This window comes from Loxodonta africana, chromosome 8 (genome assembly GCF_030014295.1).
Source record: "Loxodonta africana isolate mLoxAfr1 chromosome 8, mLoxAfr1.hap2, whole genome shotgun sequence".
Classification (NCBI taxonomy): Eukaryota; Metazoa; Chordata; class Mammalia; order Proboscidea; family Elephantidae; genus Loxodonta; species Loxodonta africana.
In genome coordinates, this window is record NC_087349.1 from 99,534,784 (window position 1) to 99,552,982 (window position 18,199).

The 18,199-nt window shown below is 39.6% G+C and overlaps 1 long non-coding RNA gene across 2 annotated transcripts in view; it reads right to left on the reverse strand.

The window, feature by feature from the left end:
* Positions 1-18,199, reverse strand: part of LOC135232261 (uncharacterized) — a 71,659-nt gene that overhangs the window by 32,694 nt on the left and 20,766 nt on the right. Inside the window, exons 2-3 of one of the 2 annotated variants that reach the window (XR_010322773.1) lie at positions 17,147-17,287; positions 1,788-5,147 (exon numbers count right to left, since the gene is read on the reverse strand). This is a non-coding gene — a long non-coding RNA (uncharacterized LOC135232261). Of the gene's footprint in view, positions 1-1,787; positions 5,148-17,146; positions 17,288-18,199 lie in introns of those variants that run through there. The other variant, XR_010322774.1, reaches the window with a different exon arrangement.

The following is an 18,199-nucleotide window of genomic DNA, read 5'->3' on the forward strand; positions in this document are numbered from 1 at the left end:
GGTGTGTTGAATTCTACTATTTATGTGAAACTATCTCTCTTTTCAGTGCTGTTAGAGTTTGTTTTATGTATTTTGGAGCCCTGTCATTGGGTGTGTAGATATTTATAAAGGTTATGCCTTATGGCTGGATTTTCCCTTTAATCATTATATAATGTCTTTCCTTGTCTTCTGTGTGGCCCTGGTGTCACAGTGTTTAAGCATCTGGCTGCTAACCAAAAGGTCGGCAGTTTGAATGCACCAGCCACTCGTTGGAAATCCCATTCTACTCTGCCCTATACAGTCTCTATGAGTCAGAATCAACTCGAAACCAATGGGTTTGTCTTTTTGGTTGATTTTACCTTAAAGTCTATTTTATCTGAGATTAGTATTGCCACTCCTGTTGTTTTTTGGTTACTGTTTGCTTGATTTTTTTTTTCATCTTTTGGTTTTTAATATATTTGCCTTTGGATCTAAGGTGTGTCTCTTTTAGGCAGTCTATTGATGAGTCATGCTTTTTTTATCCATTCTGCAACTCTCATCTCTTTACAGGTTCAGTTAAGCCATTTATATCCAGTGTAATTACTGATATGTATGAGTTTATTGCTTTTTTTTTTTTTTGTGATGCTGTTTTCTTTGTTCCTCTTACTTTCCTGTGCTGAGTTCCTTTTCTTTGTGGAATTTTTGTTTTCATTCATTATTACAGATTTTGTGTTTACTGAGACTTTATGTTTTTCTTCTTTTTTACTCTAATGAGTAGGTTTCTTAACTTTCTTTGTGGTTACCTTGAAATTTACCCTTAACTTCCTAAGTTTGAATCAGTCTTTAATTACTTGATATCACCTTGACTTCCTCTTCAACTAAAAGTTCTATAGCTACACCATTTATTCACCCTTTTACTGTTTTGACATTGTCATCATTTACAGATTGACGTCTCTGTTTCCCTGTTTTAAGACTTTAGCTTTGTTTTATTTTTGAGAGTTCTTTACCTAGGTTGTTATCTGGCTGATCCTATCCTGTGTTCTAGACTCCAGTTGTTGTCTGATGTTGTTGGTTCTCTAAACAAAGGATTCCCTTTAAAATTTATTGTAAATTTGGTTTGGTTTTTATGAATTCCCTTACTTTCTATCTGGAAATGTCCTAATTTTGTAGTTCCACCACCTTTCGTCTACCAGAAGGTCATCTGATTCTTTATTCTGGTCACTTGCTGGAACTATCTTGTCTCACTTTCTTATATGTTTTCATACTGTCTGATGTCACCGTGACACTAAGATATTATTTTCTTTATTTATTGATTGTATGTTCTTTTGTTTTGTCTTGCTTTTTGTTTTATTTTGATATGTCAGGGTGGGTGGGCCAGGCATGCTTTGCTACTCACTTGTCTGTGGTCACAATAGTTCTCACCACCTTGTCTGGGTGGCAGTGCAACAGTAGGCAGAGTGAACTCACTTCAGTGTATAATGATTTGGCGAGGTGGCTGAGGATGAACTGGGGGAATGCTGTCTGCCTCCTGTTGTTGGTCCAGCAGTGTAGGAATGTTCACAGCTCCTCAGCAGATAGGTGGGGGTGTCAAATGGTGAGTGGTATGAGGCTCACTTCCCAGGAGCTGGTCAAGTGGCAGGAAGGGGACAGTGTGGGCCAGGTGTAGCCATGGGCCTGAGCATCACAGATGCTCTAGCCAAGGTGACATGTTGGGGGACATTGGGAAGGGGGAAGTAGGCATACCAGGCTAGGCTAGAGGAAGAAGGAAAAACAAAAAAGGGTAAAAAAAAAAAAAAAAAAAAGGCACAGTGGGAGCTCGTGGACAGGGGAGGGGCAGACACAGGGCAGCCATGGCCAGTGGCTCTCTACCAAAGCAGTGTGGCATGGCCCATTGGGCATGGGTGAAGGTGGCATATGGGGCTAAGTGGTAGGGAGAGAGAGAAGGAAGAAAAGAAAAAAAGTGATGTGATGGTAGCCAGTGTGGGTGGAGCAGATCCAGGGTGGTGGCAAGTCGGTGCCTCTCCAGCTGAGTGGCACAGCACAGCCCATCACAGAGGGGTGGAGGTGGTGCATGGGCTAGGTGTAAGGGAGGAAGAAAAGGAAGAAAGGGAAAGAGAAAAAAAATGGCACAGTGGGAGCCGGCTGGTGGGGCAGAGGGGATCTGCGACAACTGAGCAGCATGGTGTGGCCTATTGGGAAGCAGTGGGGGCACTGTATGGGGCAGAAGGGTGGGGGTGGGAAAGTGTGTTTCTCTGGTAACTGGGTCCTCTGCCTCCTGTTGGGACCTCTGTGAAGTTGCCTTCCTGTACTCCCTGTGTGGAGTAGCTGCTAGCTGTGTTCTAAGATGTCAACACTGTATTGTGTTCAGTGGCCAGGGACCTCCACTCCACAGCTTTCCTTATTCTCTGTTCTCCCCCAGTTTCTTCTTCCATTTGGTGCTTGATCTAGTTCTTTATCCCTTTATTTGATGTTTAGGGTTCCAGGATTGACGTTTATATTTGTTTTACTTAGTTTTTTGGGTCTTTGCTGCGGAGGGATGGCATGGTGCATCTGTCTATAGAGCTATGTTGGCTCTGCCTCCTGATTTTCATTAGTTTTAATCTGATGTACCAAAATGTGGTTTTCATTGTGTTTACCCTACTTGGGCTTTACAGGCTTCTAGAATTTGTTGCTTGACATATTTGGTGGTCAGTTTTAGAAAACTCTTGAAATATTATCTCTTTAAATTTCTTCTTCCCCATCTTCTCTCTACTCCCCTTCTGAAACTCCAATTTCATGTATAGTAGATCTTCATTGAAACATCTTTTTAAAATGTGTTTCCAGAACAAGGAAATACATCCCAAAGGAAGAATTAAGAAGCAAGAAACAGTGGAAAATAAATGAACTGAAATAACTGACTATACAAAATATTATTAAAATTTTTATTTAAAACTTATTTGAGGAGTATAAAAATAAGTCAGAACTAAAGTAGGCAAATAATAAAATGTTAGACTCAGGAAAAGAAGTATCTAAGACTTTTGTACTTTTTAAGTGAGGGATGAAGCTACTGGTTAACATTGAACTTTGTAAAGTCATTTGTGTGTTTTAAAAATTTAAGAATATTTATTCAAAGAATAGAAATAAAGTATAAAGCTTTCAAAATATTGGGGCAACAGAAGTTTAAAAAAAAACTATTCCATCTACTAAAAGTTTGAAAGAGGAGAAAAAAGAAACATGGAACAATAAACCGGGATAAATAAAATCACAAAAGGTGGCAAATATAAACCTGAATACATCAGTTTAACTGAATTCATGAGTTAATTAAAAATTAAGATCAGATTAAATACAATTTAGTAATCAAAACCCAAAACCAAACCAGTTACCATCGAGTCAATTCTGACTCATAGCGACCCTGTAGCACAGAGTAGAACTACCCCATAGGGTTTCCAAGGAGCAGCTGATGGATTCAAACTGTGGACATTTTGGTTAGCAGCCAAGCTCTTAATCACTGCCCTACTAGAGCTCCTTCTAACTAGTTCTAGGCAAGGTAAGAATTAGGTCATAGTCTTAGGAGAGTGGTTCCAGACAGCAGATCATCCGGAGTTTAAGAGGACAGAACCTCTAGAAATTTTAGCAATAAACATGAGAGCAGCAAAACCACTGGAGCAGCCCTTTTGCAGCCACTGTAGTTATGAGTGAAATAAATTACAGAACCGCTGATTGTGATAAAAGAAGTTCCCAAAACTAACCGACTTCACTAGCATTTATGGCTAATTATTTAAGAAGAGTTTGGAAGACCAATGACCATAGATACTTAGCATTATAGTCATATACTATAAAGCAGCGTTTTGTAAATTATTGTCTTTTAATGTTAATTCTTACCACTAGGTGGCACACATTCAAAATTCCATCTTGTAGGCTGCAAACTGGCAAGGGCTGAATTGGACCCATAAATGTCTTTTGTTTGGCCCATCATGTTTGAAAAAATTTAGGTCACTCTCTAGTATTGAAGATTTCAAAATTTCCACATTATAAAACTTGAAAAATAGACACTTTGACAAAACTGGGCCTTTATTCTACTTGCCAGCAGCAAACTGACTCTACTAGGCCATTCTGTTGGAGGGAACATGCATTCTCCATTTCAGGTCCTATTTTCTCATCTGATTTACCTTAATAATTTATATACCTACCTGGTCCCTATGAGTATTTGACTCTATGATCTTTGCATTACAATTTCATCATGACCTTAGTTTCTTAAACTGTAGCCGTTTATAAAAAAAAAAAAAACCTAAGAAAATATAATTTGATACTGTAATAAAGGAGCCTGGGTAGTGGCACAGTGGTTAAGCATTCTGCTGCTAACCAAAAGGTTGGCGACTCAAACCCACCAATTGCTTCCTGGGAGAAAGATGTAGCAGTCTTCTTCCATAAAGATTATAGTTTTGGAAACTCTATGGGGCAGTTCTACTCTGTCCTATACAGTCACTATGAGTTAGAATCAACTTGATGGCAATGAGTTTCATTTTCGGTTTTGGATACTGCAATGTGTCCAGAAATATAAATGTACAGGTAAAACATTGTAAATAATACAAGGATCAAGATCTGATTACTGAATTATAGAATGAATCTTGAATTAAAGAAAGTAATGGCTAGCCTCAGAACAAGGTAAGCAGCAAGACAGTATGAAAGGTAAAAACACAACAGGGTCCAATATTGGGCTAAGAACTTTATGTAAACTAATGCATTAAATTCTCAAAATCACTCCACAAGGTGTGTAATTTTCTTCCCATTATACAGACAAGGAAGTGAGGTCAGGAGTTGAATAACTTTTCCAAAGTCAGAGGTAGTAAGTGGCACAACTGGGTTTATCCCCAGGTAGATCTGAGGCAAAGCCCAGGCTTTTAGCTTATAACCTACAGCCCCTTGCTGTAAAGGGATAATTTAGCAATCAGTTTGGAGTTGTTGTTTAACTTGCTTTGCTAATTCAGACTGAGTCATTCCAAGCATTGAAACTGATTGATTCTGATTTTCCCCACTGAGTGAGGAGTTTAAGTGATCCTTTGTTTTTTCCATTTTGAAGAGAAAGGAAGGAAAGTTTCCCTTTTCAGATGGTAGCATGGTCCACTTGGATGACAGCCATTCTTTCCTTCTCTCTCCAGGATTTTCCTTCGAATGAGAACTTTAAAGCTCCCAGAGGTGCATATTCCATCCTGAAAGAAAGTCAGATAATCTGCTTGGTCAGAGGTCATTCTTTTGACAACTGTTGCCACATGGTGTCACTGTTGAAACACAGGGAACACAGCCTCCAGGTAGGGTCCCTGCTGCACAGCATTGTTGCTGAATTACAGACTGGGGCTGTAGTTCAGTTCTTGACACTGCAGAGGAGACTTTTGGTGACCTATAAGCACCACTGCCTTCGATAACTTCTCTGGCAGTATTTTCTCCACAGGAAGAAGAAATCTCTCCTTAATGTTAATTCAATTATGGTAATTCTAGGCCATTGCAGGCCTGAGCCCTCTACAATTTCAATCTTATAATCATAAGAGATGATTTAGTTTATATATAAAGTCATTTTCACAAAAATCTACACTTACTCCCTAGGGGGCTGAGTTTGGAGGGATTTTCAGTCCTAGCTGTATGATTGCTCAGAATTACTCCTCTTGTCTCCCACCTTCTTTAGCCAAACCCCAAAGTGAAAGAGCTTTCTCACCATTGCTCTGTCCCAATGCCCATTCCCCTCCTTTTTTTTTTTTTAATCTAAGGAAGAATAGCATTCTTATATGGCAAAAACTCAACCTTGCTGCAAAAAAAAAAAAAAAACAAAAAGCAAGCGATAACCTTAATGCCTTTCTGCTAGGAGGAATAGGCTGCATGGACTAAATCACCTTACACGAATCACAGCAGCTCAGTACCAAGATGATGATCCCCAAATCCCTGTTAAAAAGTAATTGGTATCATTACTCTTTGTCATATAATAACTCAGGGTACTAGCAATTAAAGAGTAAGTGATATTTCAATAAAATTAACAATTCAGTAGAAGATGTTTCTCTTACTCTACTGCATACGATTCCACTGTATACAATGCTCTTTCTCATGGAGATATTTTCTGTATCTTTAAGTAGAGATTTGAGATGAAGAGTATATTGGAAGAAAATGCTGAGTATGGATTTGAAGACCATGAACTGATTAGGCTGGAAAAGGCCTTAATAAAGTGTCCAGTTTATTCTGGACATACAGTCATACAGACATATACTCAATCAGAGAAGACAGCAGTTTACAGAAAACGTTAAGTCATAGTTGAAATGAGCTATGCATCATCTTCTACTGCTTCACAACTCCCTTTCCACCAACCAGTAACCAGTCTATCCCCAAGGCTTGGCTCTGTTTTACCTAAAACCACCATACCTTCCCTGGCCCTCTGGGAGAGGGCCAACAATTGAAACTAGTGGTAAATCGACCTAGTCTAATTTCTGAGCTCTGCTACACTATTACCATAGCTGATCAGGAATATGATTATTCTATCCTGTCGTAGGTAGCAATCAAATTGGTTAAGCCTATCGTTAGAAGAAATATAACCAGAATGCTCTTTAGGAACAAAAATGGCGAGACTTTGGCTCCCTTACTTTCAGCATGTCATCTGGAAAGGCCAATCACTAGGGGGTCAGGAAAAACAAGGGAAATTCTCAAAGAGATGGATTAACACAATAGCCACAATAATGGACTCAAACACACCAACATTCATGAAGATGTCACCCAACTGTTCTGTTATAATGTCACCATGAGTTGGAGGCAGCTCAACAGCAACCGACAACAACCCCACGGTAACTGAGAATTACCTGTGTCCAAGTCTCTAACACCTTCTAGGAAGTAGAATTTTACTTACTCTCTTGTCGGTCACTCTAGAAGTAAATTAGCCAAGGAAATAATTTTTTGTTACTACAATATTGATTCATTTCCCTATGAATTAAGAAGAAAAAATGAGTTCCTGAGAGGGTAGTAATAATTTTCACATCAGTGATGGCACCTCTCCTAAAGCTAAAAGATTAAAATTTAGAATTATAGAAAAGTTTTATAACTCATTACACTCAAGCTTTTTACTTTTTATTTATAGATAAGGAAGCTTATTGCATTCTCATCTGTTAAATGAAGGGCCCCAAATGATTTGCCCTCAATTGCAGAGTTAGTTACTGGGGTGGAAAAAAGAGCTAAAATTCCTGTCTAAAGCACTTTCTATTATTACTCCATGCTCCCCACCACCCCCCAAAAAAGCCATTTCCATCGAGTCAATTCTGAAATCATAATGACCCTATAGGAAAGAGGAGAACAGCCCCATAGGGTTTCCAAGGGGCAAGCAGCTGGTGGATTTGAACTGCTGACTCTTTAATACCCAAGCTCTTGACCACTACGCCACCAGTGCTCCTCCTAAAAACTTCTTTTTTTTTCCCTCCCAGAAATCAGTGAAATTGTAATTCCAGGTTGTAGCTTTTAGAATACTTGACTGTATGGAGCTAAGGAAGAAAAGTTGCTGCTATTGTGGCTATTCTTTTGTGGTTTATAGGCAATCCAAACATGGGTTGTGTGCTGTTATATTTCAGTCCTCAAAGATTGTGATGGGATCTCATGTTCCAGTATGCTTCAGAGAAAACCAAAGAGGCTTCCTTTCAGAGGCTGTGGGATGCCCTGCATCTTTGTGTCACTTCATCAGAACGTGGTTTTTGACCAGCGCATTCATTACAGAGTGCGGTGAAGTGGAGCAGAACACAAGTGAAAGGTTACAGCTCTCCCACCCTTTCTGAGTTACTCCAAGGAGAGGATTTTCCTTCTAAAATAACATGTCTGCCTCATGCTCACTCTGCCCAATAGCTATGCTTCACTGAATGGCTTTCCCATGTGTTCTATAAAGAAAACACCTTAAGGAGTTGGAAATACAAATTTTACAACCCGTTTCATTGAATGTCTTCCCTTCTTTGGAATGGAAACTATATTATCAAGTTTTCTTTGGGGGCAGGGTTAGAGAGGGCAGAGATGTTATCCAGATTTAGTCCCAACAAGTTTGAAGTATGGGGCCAAATTTGTGAGTAAAGATGTTCTATGGGGCACTGGGAAAAATAAATTGAATGAGGCTAAAATTTTGGAGTTAGAAAACCTGAAATAAAGGGACTTACTGTGGGTAGTTTCCACACACTGTGGTGGCTTGCATGTTGCTACGATTAGTGTTTATGCCACTGGTATTTCAAATGCCAACAGGGTTACCCATGGTGGACAGATGTCGGCAGAGCTTCCAGACTAAGACAGACCAGGGAGAAAGGCTTAGAGATCTACTTGAAAAAATTAGCCTGTGAAAACCCCACAAACCACAATAGAATATCACCCAATATAGTGCTGGAAGATGAGCCCCCTGGGTTGGAAGGCATTCAAAATACACAGTAGCAACAACAATGGGCTTGAACATACCCTACCAACAATTGTGAAGGTGATGCAGAACTGCACAACTTTTCTTTCTGTTGTGCATAGGGTCATCACGAGGCAGAGCTTACTAGAAGACAACCAACAACAACAACAAAGTTAATTAGCATGTGTGGACAAAAGTTTGAAAGTCTGCCACCAGCTTATCAGGGTTACTGCCACTACCCTACTGATTTAGACTCATCAAACCCTATTTGTATCCTCCAAAGCATTTCTACCCTTCCCCTGTGATGCTAAATGGCGTAAGGTGCTGAGAAAGACTTTAAACTTGCTTTTTTAATTTTCATTCTCCCTTATTAAAAAAAAAAAAAAATTAATTTGTCTGGAAGTTCTATTATATAACTGCCTGAGGTGGTGTTGGAGCTGGAAACTTACAGAAGTCTAAGTCAAACCAAGCTATACTCTAGTGTTTGTGAATTATTAAACATTTACATTTGATTGGTCAAACAATGTCTTTTCGTAAATTGTTTTTTAAAACACTTGATTGAGCAGCCAAGTTTGGTGTAATTTGGAGGATACCTCATTCTACCAGAAGGCATATTTTAGGCGCCAATTCAGCTAAAACTTTGCTGATGGGATATAAAATTTAAGTACAGGAGGGGACTTTTAAAAACTTACACCCGTAAAGTACATAAACACTCTAAACCAGAAAAACAAAGAAAATGGTGTGTTTATGATGCTAATTACCGAACTTCACCAGCCCAATTCTAGATACTTAAAAAATTGCTTGGATTGGCAATGTATCTTCTTGAGTTGTTAAGCATTTGCCTTTTTTTTTCTCTTGAGGTCAGAGCCCCAAACCTGTAGGAAGAGGCTAGAAAACCTGAATATGGCTATAGAATGATCCAAGAACAACAACAACAACAAAAAAATGCTAAGGTCGTTTTTACACTTTCAGAATTTTAAGTCATACATTTTTTTGCATTGAAAAAAGTTAATGAAGCTTCCAAAGATGACAGATAATTAACCAAAGCAGAAATGGAAGACAGAATAGTCTAGTTTGTGCATGAGATGTAGGTGGTAAGATTTGAGGATACAATGAAAAACCAAGGTAAACTCTAATTATCTGCTCCTGAAGAAAAATTATATAGCCACTTTCTTGTTGCAATTTTCTGAAAACTTCTTTGTGCATGTTCACAATTTGCATACTCTGCAGATTGGGAAATACAGTGGTTATCCACAATAGTTAATGAGGGCAGCCCAAGATTTCCATTTTTCCATAGTGTTTCAAAACCTCTAGGCTAAGTCACCCTCTCTTTGACGTATCTTTAAAGATTACACCTAGTATCAGATTATTCCGTCCCATAGTATTTTGTTAAAATATATTGAAGCAAAGATGTAATACAAATTTCCTGTGGTCCAAGCACCTTGCAAATATTCCCACCAGCGGTTGATGTCTGGTTGATGAGTGGTGATTGAGGGAATGGCTAATAGATTAGCTTTCCCATCCTTCAGCCTAGTCAGCTCTTCCCAGGCTCCTGCTAATGGGTACTTTTAACCAGATTTCCCTTAAATGGGAAGATAAAATGATAAGTTCTTTCTCTGTCTCTTCGTAGCAGATCTAAAGTATTAACTCAAGAACCTGGCAGCTACTTCTTTAAAATGTAATGTCAGGTAATCCTCCTGTACCTTCCAGTTTCCTAAAAGGAGCTTAGCGTAACCTCAGGGGGCCCAGGTCACAAAATGCCAAAAAGAGACTAGACAATTTTATCTTGAACATGTGAATGTAAAGAGCTGTATCCACTCCATTATATAAAGGGTCAGGTTTCTTTCTGTCTTTGCAATCTCTTTAGTGGATTGCCTGTACTGTATCATCACATTCTAGTTTAATAATTATTTAATAATAAAACTTTTCTATATTCATGGAGAGGTTTTCTGGGTTGGGAGTGGATTTTGTTTTTAGTAACTTTTCCCCAGTAATAAACCCTATATCCACTAACACCCACCTTAAGCCAAGCTTGAAATCTGGAGCCTGCCTCACTGTTCATACCCTATCCTTAACTTAGTCATTGATAATATCTCAAATACTCTGGTTACCTGGAAACCTCTTCTCCATTTGCACTATAACCACCAGGGTTCAGGCTGTCATCATAACTCACCTGAAGATACAAAAGACTCCTAAATACTCTCTCTGGCTCTTGGTCCTTTTCCTTTCATATTACTAGTTCTCTAAAAAGCTTCCAAATGATTATATCATTTTCATGTTTAATATCCTTCAATGATGGCCAATAGAATAGTGTCTGGGCAGCCCATTGTGATACTTCTTCATGATCTAACCCTTGCCTACCCTTTCAGCTACGAATGTCACAACTCCCTGCCTCAAACTTAATGGAGCAACAACTCAGAATGGAGGGTATTTCCCAGATCCTTAAAACCATTTCTTTCCTTGTTGCCTTCACGCATGTGTTTTTTTTTTTTTTCCTTCCCCACAATGGAAGATTTAAAAGGTGATTAACCAGTGGAAATCATAAACAGTGGGCATTAGAGGTAAATCTTCTCTGAAAACCTTTTTTCCTTTAGTTCTTCAGGATTCATTACAAACCAGCCCTCTGTTATTCTTTATTTATGAGGCTATTTCAGTAAAAATTCATCTTTCATAATTGTTAGAGAATAATTTCCCCTAGTGGATATAGAGAATAAATAATATAGTAGTATACATTGAATCTAATGATGATTGATAAGAAGTAGGATTCAAGTTATAATCTTGTTCTGAGATGTCTGGCAAAGTTCAGATCCTTCAATATTTATGAGAAGATACTAAAAACCATAAGAAATAAAGAGCTAAAAGAAAATACAGGAGGCTTCCAATGACAAACATCTCTGTACTGGAGATAAAGACAGCACGTGCCACTAATTTGTTCCATGTCTTCTAAAAATGGCACACTTATCATTGCTATATTGTGGATTGTTACAGCATTGGATGGATTCTTGAATTAGGAAACAATTCCAAAAAGCACCAATGAGAAAAGGGTTTTGTATGCCTTGGTCTAAAATGTATTCCTTTGAATTAGGCTTGAAGTGCTATGAGAAGTTGGTGTTATCAGAGGCTTACTGGGATATTTTACTGTCCTATGAAGTCAGGTCCTGTCAAGCAGGACCTGTCTTTATTTTTCTTAAGTGTCTCCTGGTCTCATAGGAATCATGGCTCTGGAAGAAGTCCTCTATAACATTTTTGCCTGAAATTCCTATTCCATTTCTTGTATCAGATGCAGATGCCACTAATGTCCTTTCCTGAGACCTTCTCAGTCTCACCACGATTCATGCCATGATGGTGGCAAACCGTTCGATGAGGCTTTGTCTCATGTCACAGTGACAGCATCTCACCTCAAGTGCCCATGCTCTCTACTCCAGGGTGTTTCATTGCTGCAGCGTAGCACGTAGAAGACTACTCTGCAAGCACGTACTTGAAGCTCAGAAGAAACTCAGAAGAATTAGTGCCTGTTGGTGCAATCCTCAACCAATGAGGGTTAGGTATCGATAGGCAAATGCTTCTCTCTCATGATCCTCAGGAGGATAATTCTGACATTCTACATCCTCCTCGCAGACCTCGTCCCAGTAGCTCATGGAAATTACCTACACCATTTGAGCAGACAGCAGTAGTTTCTGTTCCCACAAGAAAGAGTGTGTGGGGACTTCTGCTGATCAGGTTGGTGCCATGTTGTCAGAACAAGAAAATGGCAAAAACCTTACACAAAATTAGTTACTATCCACCCCATCTGTCAGCATGTTGCATCCTACCCTCATAGCTGAAAAAAGAAGGTTGCGATAAAAACATATCATGTCCACAGAGGGCTAGCTGGAAAACCAACTAAAGATGAGCACGCAATCAGTAATCACAAAATATTTTAGGAAAATTATAAAGTAATAGAGGCCCAAAAATTAAAAATAAAAACAAAAAAAAAACTGAAAAAGTGGTTCCAGAGTAAATGGAGCTAATAGAGCAAAATAAATTAAACCTTAGAAAATATAGAAACAGATCTCCAGAGAGGTATAGGAAGACTGTGTATCCATCACAAGACTCAAATAAAGATCAAGAAAATTAAAAATTTGATCATCAAATTAATAAGGAATTCTAGAGGTGGGATAAAAAGTAAAATGAACTAAACTGGAAGACAAATTAATGAGCTCGAAGATCAAGCTAAGGAATTCTCCCTAAATGAATTCCAAAGGGACTAAGTGATGGAAAATATGGAAGAAAGGATGGGACATAGCATGTATATGAGAAATTCCAGAGGGAGTTCCAAAGGAAGACAGCACAGAGGACAAAGGAAGTAAATGTGAAATAAAAGAAGAAACTGTCCTAGACCTGAAAAAGCCATGGAGTCAGATTGAAAACTCCTGCTTAACTGCTAAGCAATGTGGATAAAAAGAAATAATTTAGAAAGCTCCAACCCTGGTACACGTAAAAGTAAAATATCAAAAGAGCAAGAAAAAGGAAAAATTCTAAAATGTATGACAGAAGAAAATATAAAAGATGACTTACAAAATAATAAGTATTAATTTGCCCAGATGTGATAATAAACCCAAACCAAACTAAACCCACAGCCGTCAAGTTGATTTATACTCATAGCAACCCTATAGGACACAGTAGAACTGCTCCATGGAGTTTCCAAGGAGCACCTGGCAGATTCGAACTGCTGACCTCTTGGTTAGCTGCCATAGCACTTAACCACTATGCCACCAGGGTTTCCATGATGTGATAACAGGAGTTTGGTTAATGGAGACTGTCATTATTCTCTGGGGAAATGTGCTGAATAATTAGGGATAAATTCTGTGATGGCCACAACTTACTTTCAAACAGTTAAACAAAAGAATTGCACACACACATAGAAAGAGAGGGAAATAAAGTAAATATGCCTACATGCTTATCTAGGTGTCAGGTACACAGGTGTTTGCTGGGCCTTTATTTCAACTTTCTTGTTTGTTTGAACATTTCCTTTCTATAAAGTTAGGGGAAACTTCTCAGGATCTTCTAGACTGGCAACTACCAACCAAAAGTTACTTATAAACTACCAGATACCAGAAGGAAATCAGACATCTGACTAGTAACACTAGAAGCAAGAAGATAATGGAGTGGTAATTTCTAAGTTCTAAGTAAAATAAGTTTTCTAGCCAAACTGTCATTCAAACGTAAAGGCAACTAAGTCATTAAAAATCATAAAATTTACTAATTACAGGCCATATTTAACAGAACTACTGAAAGAAACATTCAGTAAAGTTAAAAATAATGAACAAAAGATGAAGCCAAAATATGTCTTATGTATGTATTACGGAGTCAACTCTTCATATACTCTCCCTTCCAAAATCTCCATAAAAAATATTAAAAAGAAAAAAAAAAGGATCTAACTGACAAATAGAAAGAGAACATGGCAAAAGGAATGGTCAATTTCTGGAAAACAGAACATATATGTATTTAATGAGGCTGAGGAAACCAAACCTGTTGCCCTCGAGTCGATTCTAACTTATAGTAACCCTACAGGACAGAGTAGAACTGCCCCATAGAGCTTCCAAGGAGCTCCTGGTGAATTTGAACTGCTGACTTTTTGGTTAGCAGCCATAGTTCTTAACCACTATGACACCAGGGTTTCCAGGCTAAGGAAGTCACCGCCAAAAAGGCAGATAGTACATGAAGAGTGACAGGTCACTTACTAGAAGTGGTAAGGGCTCAGGACCAGCGGACACAAAACACAAAGGAAAGAAACGATGAGGCACAGGGCAAAACTGAACTTTTGTAGACAGTATAAAATTGTATAAAGTTACCTCTTCCACCTTCCTTCTCTGTCCTATGCATGGTAACTGAAAGCTAAATACCTCCCCACCTCCTAAACCAAAAAAAAAAAAAAAAAAAAAACCCACTGCCATCCAATCAATTCCGAATCATAGTGATCCTATAGGACAGAGTACAGCTGCCCCATAGAGTTTCCAAGGAGCACCTGGCAGACTTGAACTGCTGACCTCTTGATTAGCATCCGTAGCACTTAACCACTATGCCACTAGGGTTTCCCCCCACCTCCTACTCTGGTAAAAGATTGGCAGTTTCTTCTCTCAAGAATTTAACGGCCCTTGGGCTAGACTTCCACCAATGGTATTTTGTTGAAATACGAGAAATAACCAATCAATGAGCACATCTCAAGCTAAGGAAAGGAGTTTCCAATCTGGTTTTCAGTGCATCACTGTAAAATACTCATGGAAACAAAAATATTACGAGACGTTTGAAGAAAACCTCCCATGTGCAAGAAAGATACCAAAATAATCAGGAAAAGAAATGACCCTGGAGGAAAGAGTGGTTTGAGGTTTTTCTTCAAAGCTGTTATCTTAATTAGTATCCTCAGAAAACAAAGAGGATATTGCATCCATAAAGCAAGAACAAAGTGTTATGAAAAATAAGCTATTGGAGAACAACAACAAAAAAGACTCTTAAAAATAAAAAAATTTAAAAGCCAATACAAAGAGTGGAAGATAAAATCAAGGAAATCTTCCCAAAAGCATGATCAAAAGGCAATGATAGGCGGGAAAATATAACAGAAAAATATAATCAATTCAAGAGATCCATCTTATTAATAAAAAGACAGAGAAAAATGAAAGGAATGAAATTACAGTTATACCGTCAAATTTCCCAGAGCTGAAGAGCACGGGTTTCCAGTTACCAGACAGAAATAACTATAAAGTGTGTAGCATGATGAAAGAACTAGTATGTACGCAATGTTTTCTACTCAATTAATATTTTAATTGATATAAAGGAAAAATGTTAATTATATTCAATAAGTAAATTTGAATTACTATTTGTAACAAATGTGCTTGTGTTCTCAGATATGAGAACTGCGGCGTTTTAGCTTGTGAACATCAAAAAGTTAGAGAAAACAAATCTTTAATATAGTCAGCAAATTATGACCCATGGGTTAAATTCAGCCCACAGCCTGTTTTTATATGGCCTGGGAGCTAAGAAAGGTTTTTTATTACATTTTAAAAGAGTTGTAAAAAACAAAACAAAGAATATGTGACGAAGACCATATGTGGCCCGCAAAGCCTAAAATATTTACTATCTGGCTTTGCTGACTGCCTATACTAGCAAAACAATGAAAGTTAAATGTTGTCCCTTAATTTCCTCTTCCAGAGCATTAGTTTCTCAAAGCATTACAGAGTCCCTGGGTGGTGCAAATGGGTAAGAGTTCCCCTGCTAATCAAAAGGTTGGAGATTTGAGTCCACCCAGGGGCACCCTGGCAATCTACTTCTGAAAAATAAGCCATCGAAAACCCTAAACATGGGGTTGCCATGAGTTGGAGTCAACGGCAACAGTTTTTGCGCTTTTTTTACTGGTTTTAAAAGCACTGCATCAGTAAAGAAACTGGGGAAATGGAGCAACTCGGATTCCTGGGATACTTGAACAACTTTTGCCAAATGTTATCTTACAATCCAGGGAGTTACAACTCAAACTGGACTTTGGTGCCAGTCCAGTTCCTTATGTAAGAAGTCACTCAGGGTTATAAGACGTCAAGGAGCAGTGGGAGGGGTCTATGAAATAAGGAGAGTATGCCCCCAAAAACATTCACATTAAATGCAAAAAAAAAAAAAAAAAATGTGCTGTGCTGACCAGTCAACACACAAATTTGTATGATTGGTTCTGGAATCATTGCTGGAATGAATTTCAGATTCTAGAATTTCTGTTGCATGTGCAACCTTACCATCTTCACAGAGAACTGAGAGCTGAAATATTGCTTATATTGAAACTTCGAAAATAATCAAAGCTCAAAGGAATTGAAACATAAGATTTATACCATATGCATAGAGGGAGCCCATTCTGATTGTTAGGAAAAAAAAAAAAAAAGCAAATGGCTCCCGGTAGGCTACTTACAATGAAGTTTATAAAAGAGGAGGGAGAAGAACAGAAGATCAATTGCTGGCTACTCTTAAAGTGATTGATTGAACCTTATTCTTTAACCCTTTGCCATCAAGTCGATTCCAACTCAATAGCAACCCTACAGAACAAAGTAAAAATGTCCCATAGAGTTTCTAAGGCTGTAATCTTTACAGAAGCAGACTGCCACATCTTTCTCCTCTGGAGTGGCTGGTGGGTTTCATACCACCGAACTTTTGATTAGCAGCTGAGCACTCAACCACTGTGCCACCAGAGTTTCTTGACTGAACCCTGCCCTCCCCTTTTAATGAGTTCAATTGATGCCATGTCACAAAATGGTCCCTAGCCTGGCTGCTAAAAATTTGGCCATCCACCCACCAGCAGTCATGAGATTTTTTGAAATTTAAGTAAACCTAGAGTCTTTTCCACCACTCTTCTGTCAGTTTGGCCTACTGCGGTGGCTTACATGTCACTGCAATGCTGGAAGCTCTGCCACCGGTGTTTCAGATACCAGCAGGGTCACCCATGGTGGACAGATTTCAGTGGAGCTTCTAGACTAAGGCTAGGAAGGAGGACCTGGCAATTTACCTCTAAAAAAAAACTTGCCAGCGAAAATCCTATGAATAGGAGCGGAACATTGTCTGATACAGTGCCAGAAAGTGAGCCCCTCAGGTTGGAGGGCACTCGAAATACACTGGGGAGGCGGAGCCAAGATGGCGGAATATACAGACGTTTCTCTCGAGCCCTCTTTACAGCAAAGACCCCAACGAACAAGTGAAACGAGTCTGTTTGTGACAAGCTGGGAGCCCTGAGCATCAAAGGCAAGCTTAGACAACGAACTGGGGGCAGGGGAAGGAAGAGACCCTACAGAGGCAGAGAGAAGTTACCGGACTTGAATCGCAGGGAGTCCTCAGGAACCATTCCCGGAGCAGCAGCGGCGGTGGCAGCGGTGGGCTGGTACTAGCATTCGGCCACAGTTTCCTCAGGGAGAGGCAGCCAGCCGTGCAGCCCGCTCACACCTCCGGAACCTGAGGAGAAGGGCATTCTCAGCAAAAGCTCAGTACTTGAGTATATTTTACCATGCCCCCACCCCCCCAGCCAGCTTTAGCGGCTGAATCCCTAAGCCTGAGATAGACTCTGGTGAGCACCTGGAGCCTTCCTCCCAGCCTTAGGGAAGGAAAACATTTGCAACTGAGAGGAAAAGATAATTTGCTAGCTCCATTAACTGGGGGAGCTCAGGACAGAAGCGGCTCCTGTCCAGGCATAAACCATCCGTGGACCTTGAGTACCTTTCCCTTCTGCATGGACCTGTGTAGGCCTATTTTGGGAGAATAGGCCCTTGTTGGCAAACTCCAACCATTTCAACGGTGCAGTGGAGAGGTGGGTGTTTGACGTTTGACATTGCTTTGCCTATTAAACAAGGTCCTCATCTATAACGACAGGGACCTAAGGACTGGTGGCTCCACTTGGGTCACCCAGCCGCCCGCGACAGGGGTCTAGGGATAACTGGTACTTCCCAGTCCTTACAACAAAAACTTTGGGTGCCCATGGTCCCTCTGCAGAGCGCACCGACCAGCACGCTCTAGGGAACAGAGGCGCGTTTTCTTCAGAGACACTTGGGGGTCAGTTCTCAGCCCCCTGCATTGTTCAGAGCGTGACCCCTTGCTGCAATTAGATACCGGTATATACGCCAATCACCCCTGCCCCTCTAAGGCTGTAGGACAGAGCCTGTACCACACACTTGATATCAGCTACCTGGAAACCTGAGCTGAATTCCTACAAGAAAACTGAATGGACTCCTAGACTGATATACCTGATAACAGCTCTAGCCAGCTGGGGACAGGACGTCAGAGCTCCAAAGGTAAAAATAATCAAGCTGGTTCACTCAAGCAACCCACAGGGGTATACCAAAACAAAACAAAGCAAACAGCTATGACACA